This window comes from Dermacentor variabilis, unplaced genomic scaffold, assembly GCF_050947875.1.
Source record: "Dermacentor variabilis isolate Ectoservices unplaced genomic scaffold, ASM5094787v1 scaffold_18, whole genome shotgun sequence".
In the NCBI taxonomy this organism is placed as follows: domain Eukaryota; kingdom Metazoa; phylum Arthropoda; class Arachnida; order Ixodida; family Ixodidae; genus Dermacentor; species Dermacentor variabilis.
The window spans coordinates 925,213-932,809 of record NW_027460346.1 but is presented as its reverse complement, the minus strand read 5'-3'; positions in this window follow the sequence as shown (position 1 = coordinate 932,809).

The following is a 7,597-nucleotide window of genomic DNA, read 5'->3' as shown; positions in this document are numbered from 1 at the left end:
CGCATTTCGCCCCCATCGAAATGCGGCCGCCGTGGCCGGGATTCGATCCCGCGACCTCGTGCTCAGCAGCCCAACACCATAGCCACTGAGCAACCACGGCGGGTCCCGTGTAACCAGCATCCGTGATTTACATTGTGACGTGAAATGACATTGCAGAGGAACACTGGCCTGTTTAGTTCAATGGCATAGACGTTTCTGTCGTCTTTTTCGTTCCCTCATGTGTCCATGTTTCCACCCCCGCCTTGCAGTCGCATCAATCTCTATTACGACCTTGCTCAACTGTCAGTCATTCGGGGTTCCCTCACTGCACAACTTCGTTATCCAACTAAACAAGTCGTCTATTCGGCGCGGAGTCGTGATTCCGGAGGCAACGTCAAGGTAAACTTGTGAAATGGTAGCTGCAAATATCCAGAAGTAATCAGGTCCGGACTCGACGTGCTAAACTCTTAAGTCTATCGGCCGAAAATTATTGGTCCTAGCAACGACGATCATTTGTGCAGAACTACTCTTTAGCAAGCTCCTTCAGACAAAACGAGCATAGTCAAATTTCCAGCCCAATGTCTTTAGTAAGCGCACGATCTTCGGTCATTGTGTGTTTCCCTAAGTTTACATTCTATGTTGTAGCTATGAAGCCGGCGCTGGTTGAACTCTATTGACCCTTCTCCCGGTGATCCGTGGGCGCTGCCATGTTTGATCATGAGGTGACGCGTGCATTGCTTGCTTCAGCTGCCTCCGTCGCCTCTGTGTTTACAATGAATGTATATGACGCCGGCACGGCTCTACAAACCGGTGTTTCAGCGAATATTGTAGACGGTGACTGGGTGGACGACACGCGAAACTTTGGCTACACCTTCAAGGGACACGTAAGCGCTTTCGGAACTCATTACAATTGGTCCAAACGGCGCGAACAGTGTATACAATGCTTGTAATAAAAGCGTGGATAAATATTTATTCCAAGCTATCCTAACTTCCCGCTTACGAATTGAACCAGTATCAGTGCACGTGTTTAGCTCATGGACCTTTATTTAGCAAATACTTTTAATCAACGACTTGTCACGTTTCCGTCTCAGTAAATTTCCCCGGGTGGTCATCACCTGATTATTTTCTGCCTGATCGCTCGCGGCTGTACTTACTTGCGATAGATTTCTTCTTGCTGGGCACAAGGCGTAGATGTTCTGTACGTTGTAATAGCCCTAGCAAATAAGTATAACCACTAGTCGTTCGCTTACTGTGTGCACCACCACGAAACGGCCAGCTTCGAACATAGTGTGCTGTAGGTGTAGTCGCCATCATCCACACTTTGGCGCATTGATTCAAGCGTGCGCCCGTTCGTTATTCTTGATACGTTGGCGACAGAGTGGGCGCAAGTTTGCGTGTGAGTTGGGTGGATGTGTGTAGATAATGTGCGAGAAACTTACTATATATGCCAAGAAGCGGCGCTACTCTCTTTGTCACCATATAACGAGTGGTACTCACTCATGCAGACGTTCCAGGGTTGAAGTCCTTTCCTTGGAGATTGGCGCTACAACGCTGACGGATAAGTGATATTTTTTTTCATCTTCGAGGGAAACCGTGCATCGCGAAGAGCCGTAAACACAGGCAGTGCTTATGTAGCAACGGTCCGTGAACTTGGTAACACAGGTTCATTTCATTCCTTAATATGCCAGCAACAATTTTTGCAGCCAACAACAGGAAACTTCAGTCCACCTTTCCCTATTTTGCAGCTTGAATGGAGCAGAGCGCGTTATCGAAAACCCAGCTGCTTCTGACAGCTGATCGCGCAGAAGCAGGGCAGAAGAGATGATGGTTTCGTATTCGTGCGCTTTCGCTGAGCCAAGGTGCGGCGCACCGTCAGAAGCACCATCTCGTTTCTCTATAGCAAACTGCTTCCCGAAAAAGGTAGAATGCGGACAACTTTCCGTGGTTACGAAGCGAAAGCTACGGTGGCAAAGCGCGCACAAGTGAGAGCGCTTCTGAAAAGAATCCCGCGTTTCATCCACATTAGTTTAGACTGGGGAAGCGAAAATATAAACACCTTATTAGCAACAGTTAAATAAAACAGAACGCACCACTGAGTGTAAAAGTTCGCTTATTTTGCGGCTTCTCCTTTCCGCATCTGGGCAAACGCGAAGCCGTCGCACGTGGAAGCGGCGGGGATTCAGCGTATGTTCCCAGCAATGAAAAGCACTGTCATACACTGCCGGACTACTTGGCGCGGTAACACATGTGCAGCAGCGACGCGCCCGTATGTTTCCCTTCATAGCCACCGAAAGTTGTCCGCGATTCTAGTGGCGCCGGACACCGTCCAGCTTCAGCGACTTCGGCATTGCAGACGGAGCCTATCGAGTTATGTGCAGTTCTCTTTGCACACCGCGTCGCGCTTTTCGAGAAGCGCATTTTGTACGCGCCGTTTAGGTATGGAATGAACGCGCCACATTTCTTCTGAGCACATAGTCCGTATACTGTGCGTTAAACGCGTCTGCCTTGAACTGACCGCTTTCACGTGCATGGCTTGCGGCAATACCTAAATGCTTGCGGGCCCAATTCCATTAATACTGCTGTAGCGATTATCATTGATACATTCTCAGTCGTAGTAGTGACTGCAAAATACAGCATATATATACACGGCTGCCGTAGTAGCAGGAATACGTACGGAATTATGAAATCGCTAGCTACCGCTTATCAACGACACAAGCAGTGACGAAAGCGACACTAACTACCTTAAATGCTACCGAAGTAGATGTTCTGGTGTACAGCTGGACATTTCTGTAAATATTTGTTGCATGCTTAGCAAAAGTAGTAAAGTGAAACAAAAGTAATATTGAAATTCGTCTTGGACACGTGTCTATTATTTTAGTATTGTTGTACTTTAGAGAATTGTTATATAAGACTGCTACAAACTGTATTTCGGAAGCCCTGTAACAGGGGTACTTTCGCTGCGTCGCGGCGCCTGCTGCCGTAGCTTGTCAGCAGCTTGGAGGAGGGTTCCATTGGTTAAAGAGACACTAAAGGTTACCAGAAAGTCAAGTTAAAGTGGTAGAGCAATGTTCTAGAACGTCTAAGGCGTCAATATAATCGCGAACAGAGCTTTAGTAACCGAGAAATTGAGGTAAATGCATGACACGATTTGAGACCCCCCAGCGACATTCCGGTACTAGCCCGATGACGAAAGCACTCCTCATAATTTGTGTTACTAATACTCAACTACTCGTATTGAAAATATCATTTCATTCGATTATAAGACGGAAGAAAATGCTACTTGTCTACGTCTATTCGATTCTAAGAAAAAATAACATTTTGACGTTACCCTTCTGTAGTATGGGTGGTCGAAAGGTTTCGTTTTCGCTCGACTCTGCGCGCTCGACTCTGCGCCGCGCACGCTTTGGAGTTTCAGTAGTTTCGTTATCGCGCCGTGCTGTGCGGGTTCTGCTGGCTCGCGAAACTTTCATTTCGAACAAGCAGTGAGAATGCCACGTCCTTGTGATGTCGTGGTGGGAAGCCCTCGTTGCTTTCCCGCTCCGGAGAGCCGGTGTCGAGGCCGCCGTGGTAGTACGCAACGACGCCGGCAGCGCGAGCCCTCAGCAGCACGTCGCGCTCGTCACTGCTCAAATCGCTGAAGTTGAGCCCAGCATCGCGAGCCAATCTGTCGTTGTCAGGGTCCATTGCGACGAGCGTCGAACTTCGCGTCGTAGAATAAAGTATCAGCTTATGGTCGCGCGTTTCTCCTTCCGCTAGCCACCGTACTCCCGCTTTCGCTCTGCTGTCGGCTCTGTCTTGGCTCTGTTTCTGGCCGCGCGTTTGCGTTTTGCGCTGAAAAGCCGTGGCTCCGTCTGCGGACGCCGTTCTACTCACCGATGGCGCAACGTCACTATGAGACCATGATGTCAGTACTCCTCGATGGGAGGGCGGGCGATTTGAACTGCGCTAGAGGTACGCGGACGCCTCAGAACGCATTTTCTCTTAAAATAAGTCTCTCCTTGGCACGAAACAAGCGTTTCGAGGTTTCTGGGATGATATTTCAACAGTCCACGTTCACTTAATAGTATCCTTTAGTGCCCCTTTAACCGAAACTTCAGTGTGTAGAGCCCTGTACGGGCCGTGATTCTCGAAGCGGGGCCGGCCCCGGCGCGGTACTTGCGAACGTTTACCCGCCTGATCCCGGCCCAGCGGCTCAAAGCGAGACCTGGCCCCGGCCCGAGCCGGAAAATACTTTCCCCTACCCGATCCGACCCGGCCCGACCGCAAATCAGGCTCCATCGAGGCCCGAAGGCGCCGTTGATAGCAAGGTGTTTCAAATAGCAACAATAGTTCTTTTGTTGGCGCATGCCTTGCTAACAGATACTTCAATATTCAGTAATTTATTATACAGAATGGCCTCAGTGTGGCAACATATGACGAGGCATACAAGGTACGAGAAGCGTTTATTCACCTGCGGCATATTGTACTTATGTTTCTGCAGACAGAGCACAGGGCATCGTCAAGAGTGCTTTGGAGTAGATTTTGTAGCAGGCTAAATGATTTGTAGCACCCATCCTCATTCTAGCATCAGAGTGCCACAGAAAGGAAAAACAGAGGATTAAAGCCAAATTTATTAGACTTGTTCAAAACACAGATGAACTTGAATATAAGCACATGACAAGGCGGCGTCCTGATAGAACTCTAGGGAAAAAAGTGTTTCACTAGTGAATATAAGTCGTGGGATTCCACCCAGGCCTTCGGCCTTTGCGGACGGCGCCAGCTTTCGCGAACGTTCCCAGCTCTGGGAACCTGTCGCCGCTCTTGCGATCATAAATAATAAACATAATTAATTTATTACACTTATTATACGATTATAAAATAACATTTGTAATATTGACACGTGTACTTATATTTATCGGGCGACCACGTTTCGCCGCCTAACAAATCTTATCGCACAGCGCGGGACGCGCCTGCATGCATCCGAAGTTTCTCGGAAGTTATCGATGCTTCTATCCGCTGTCTGTTGTCGCCGAACCTTGTGTTATCTGAACCTTGTGGAAGGCACGCGGGTCCCAACGACTATTCTGGAACATTCGATGACTGCTGTATAAAAGCCGGCGCGTTGGACCCGCTGATCAGATTTTCGACGATCGCCGACCGTGTTCGCCGCTATCGTTGTGCTATAAGTGTAGCCTGTTTTTGTGGGCACAGGTTCGCCCAATAACAGTTTGTTTTGTCGTTCACAGTATTGCTACTGTGTTCTTCAACGTCACCACCACGTGACATGTGGTGGAGGTGCATTTTGTTCATGTACCGGACGCCCCTGACAAGCCGTGATCCAAGCCCGGACCGCAAAGAGAACACCAACGTAGTCCGGGACCATCGAGCAAGCCGCCGTCTTCCACAGCTGCCCCCGGAGCACGGACTTCTACCTGAGAAGACCAAGAAGATTATGGCCAAGACAGCCCCAATGGCAGCCCCAGCGTTCCCCATCGTGCTGCAGCAGCCCAGGGAACCACCGACGTTCCGCGGTTCCACATTTGAGGACCCGGATAGCTGCCTGGAAACGTATGAGAGGGTTGCTACGTTTACCAGCTGGAACAGTGACGACAAACTGCGACATGTCTTCTTCGCATTGGAAGACGCTGCCAGGACGTAGTTCGAGAACCGCGAAGCCACCTTGACGACCTGGGACCTGTTCCGAAGCGGCTTCCTACAGACATTCGCAAGCGTCGTACGCCGAGAACGAGCCCAAGAGCTATTAGAAACCCGGGTGCAGCTACCTAATGAGACAACCGCGATCTTCACGGAGGAAATGAGCCGCCTATTCCGCCACGCCGACCCGGAAATGTCCGAGGAAAAGAAAGTCCGCCTACTCATGCGTGGTGTGAAGGAAGAACTTTTTGCCGGAATGGTACGAAGCCCACCGAAGACCGTCGACGAGTTTCTTCGCGAGGCCACCAGCATCGAGAAGACACTCGAGATGCGAAACCGGCAATTCGACCACCGCACCAACTCGACAAGCTACGCCGGAGTTCAGTCACTGGCCACCGACGACCTGCGCGAGACTATACGAGCGGTCGTGCGGGAGGAGCTACAGAAGCTGTTCCCATCATCAAAGCCTCAAGTGGCTTCGATTGCCGACGCCGTACGTGACCAGCTCCAAAAACAACTCGGAGTAGCCCCTGAACCGCCGCAACCTCAGCCGCAAGCGATGACCTACGCCGCCGTCGCCCGCCGTCAAGGTCCCCCTCCACGACCGCGCCAGGGCCCCGTAACGCCGCAATTCCGTCGACCACCGCCGCCGCCGCCATCTCGCCCACCCGTCGCCCAGCGCAGCTACCCGAGGAAGACAGACGTTTGGCGCGCTCCTGATCACCGCCCGCTCTGCTACCACTGCGGAGAAGCGGGTCACGTCTACCGACGATGCCCATACCGGGAGATGGGACTGCGAGGTTTAGCCGTCAACGCTCCGCGCCCGCAGCAAAGTGAACGCCCTCGCGATATCGCCGACTACCTCGCCGCTACTCAGTGGAGCTCTCGACGACAGTCGCGTTCGCCATCACCAGGCCAGTACCTGTCGCCGCAGCGCCGACCATACACTGGCCCAGCCCGGGGCCGGTCAGCGAACCCATATACGGAAAACTAAAAGCAGCAACCGATGGAGGTGCGGTTGCTGTTCGTCGAGCGGACGAAGATCCTCCGCCGCCGACGAAGACGACGAAGAAACCATCTCGACGATCTAATGACGACACGCCGCCGTCCCGACGAAGTCGGGAAGCCAAGACTACACTGACGAAAGACTACTTGTTGACGCGACGTTCCAGCTTGAGTTCAGCACGACGCAGCCGTGATCCGACGCCAAGACCTAACTGAAGCGCCAGACAAAGAACCACCGACCTCGACGTGCTTCTCGACGGCCACGCAGTCACAGCCTTAGTCGACACAGGGGCCGATTACTCCGATATGAGTGGACACATCGCCGCCCAGTTGAAGAAAGTTAAGACCGCGTGGGAAGGCCCTCAAATTCGGACCGCTGGAGGACACCTCATCACGCCGACTGGAATCTGCACGGCAAGAATAACCATTCATGACCGGACTTACCCTGCCACCTTCGTTATCCTCCAACAGTGTTCACGGGACGTCATTCTCGGTATGGATTTCCTGAACCAACATGGCGCAATCATCCACCTGTAGTCGAAATTAATAACGCTGTCGGAAGATGAAGCGATACCGCGGGAGAGCCCTCGTAGTCAACACATCTTGAGTGTGCTCGATCAAGTGAGCATCCCGCCTCGCTCCAGCATTGTTATTTCGGTCGGCACCGAAACACCCCCTGACTTAGAAGGCGTCATCGAACGCGACCAACGTCTACTGCTAGACCGTGAAATTTGCGTCGCAAGAGGGATCGCTCGACTGCATGGAGGGAAAACTGAAGTGTTGCTGACAAACTTCAGCCAGGAGTTCAAGCACATCAGCAAGGGCACGACGATCGCGTACATCGAAGAAATTCTGGAAACCAGTAATGCGTTTGTCCTCTCGGATTCCGCCGCATCTACTCCGACGACCATAGTTCCCGAACCAGACTACGACATTAATCCAAGTCTCCCCGTGATTAAGCAACAGCAGCTCAGAAGTC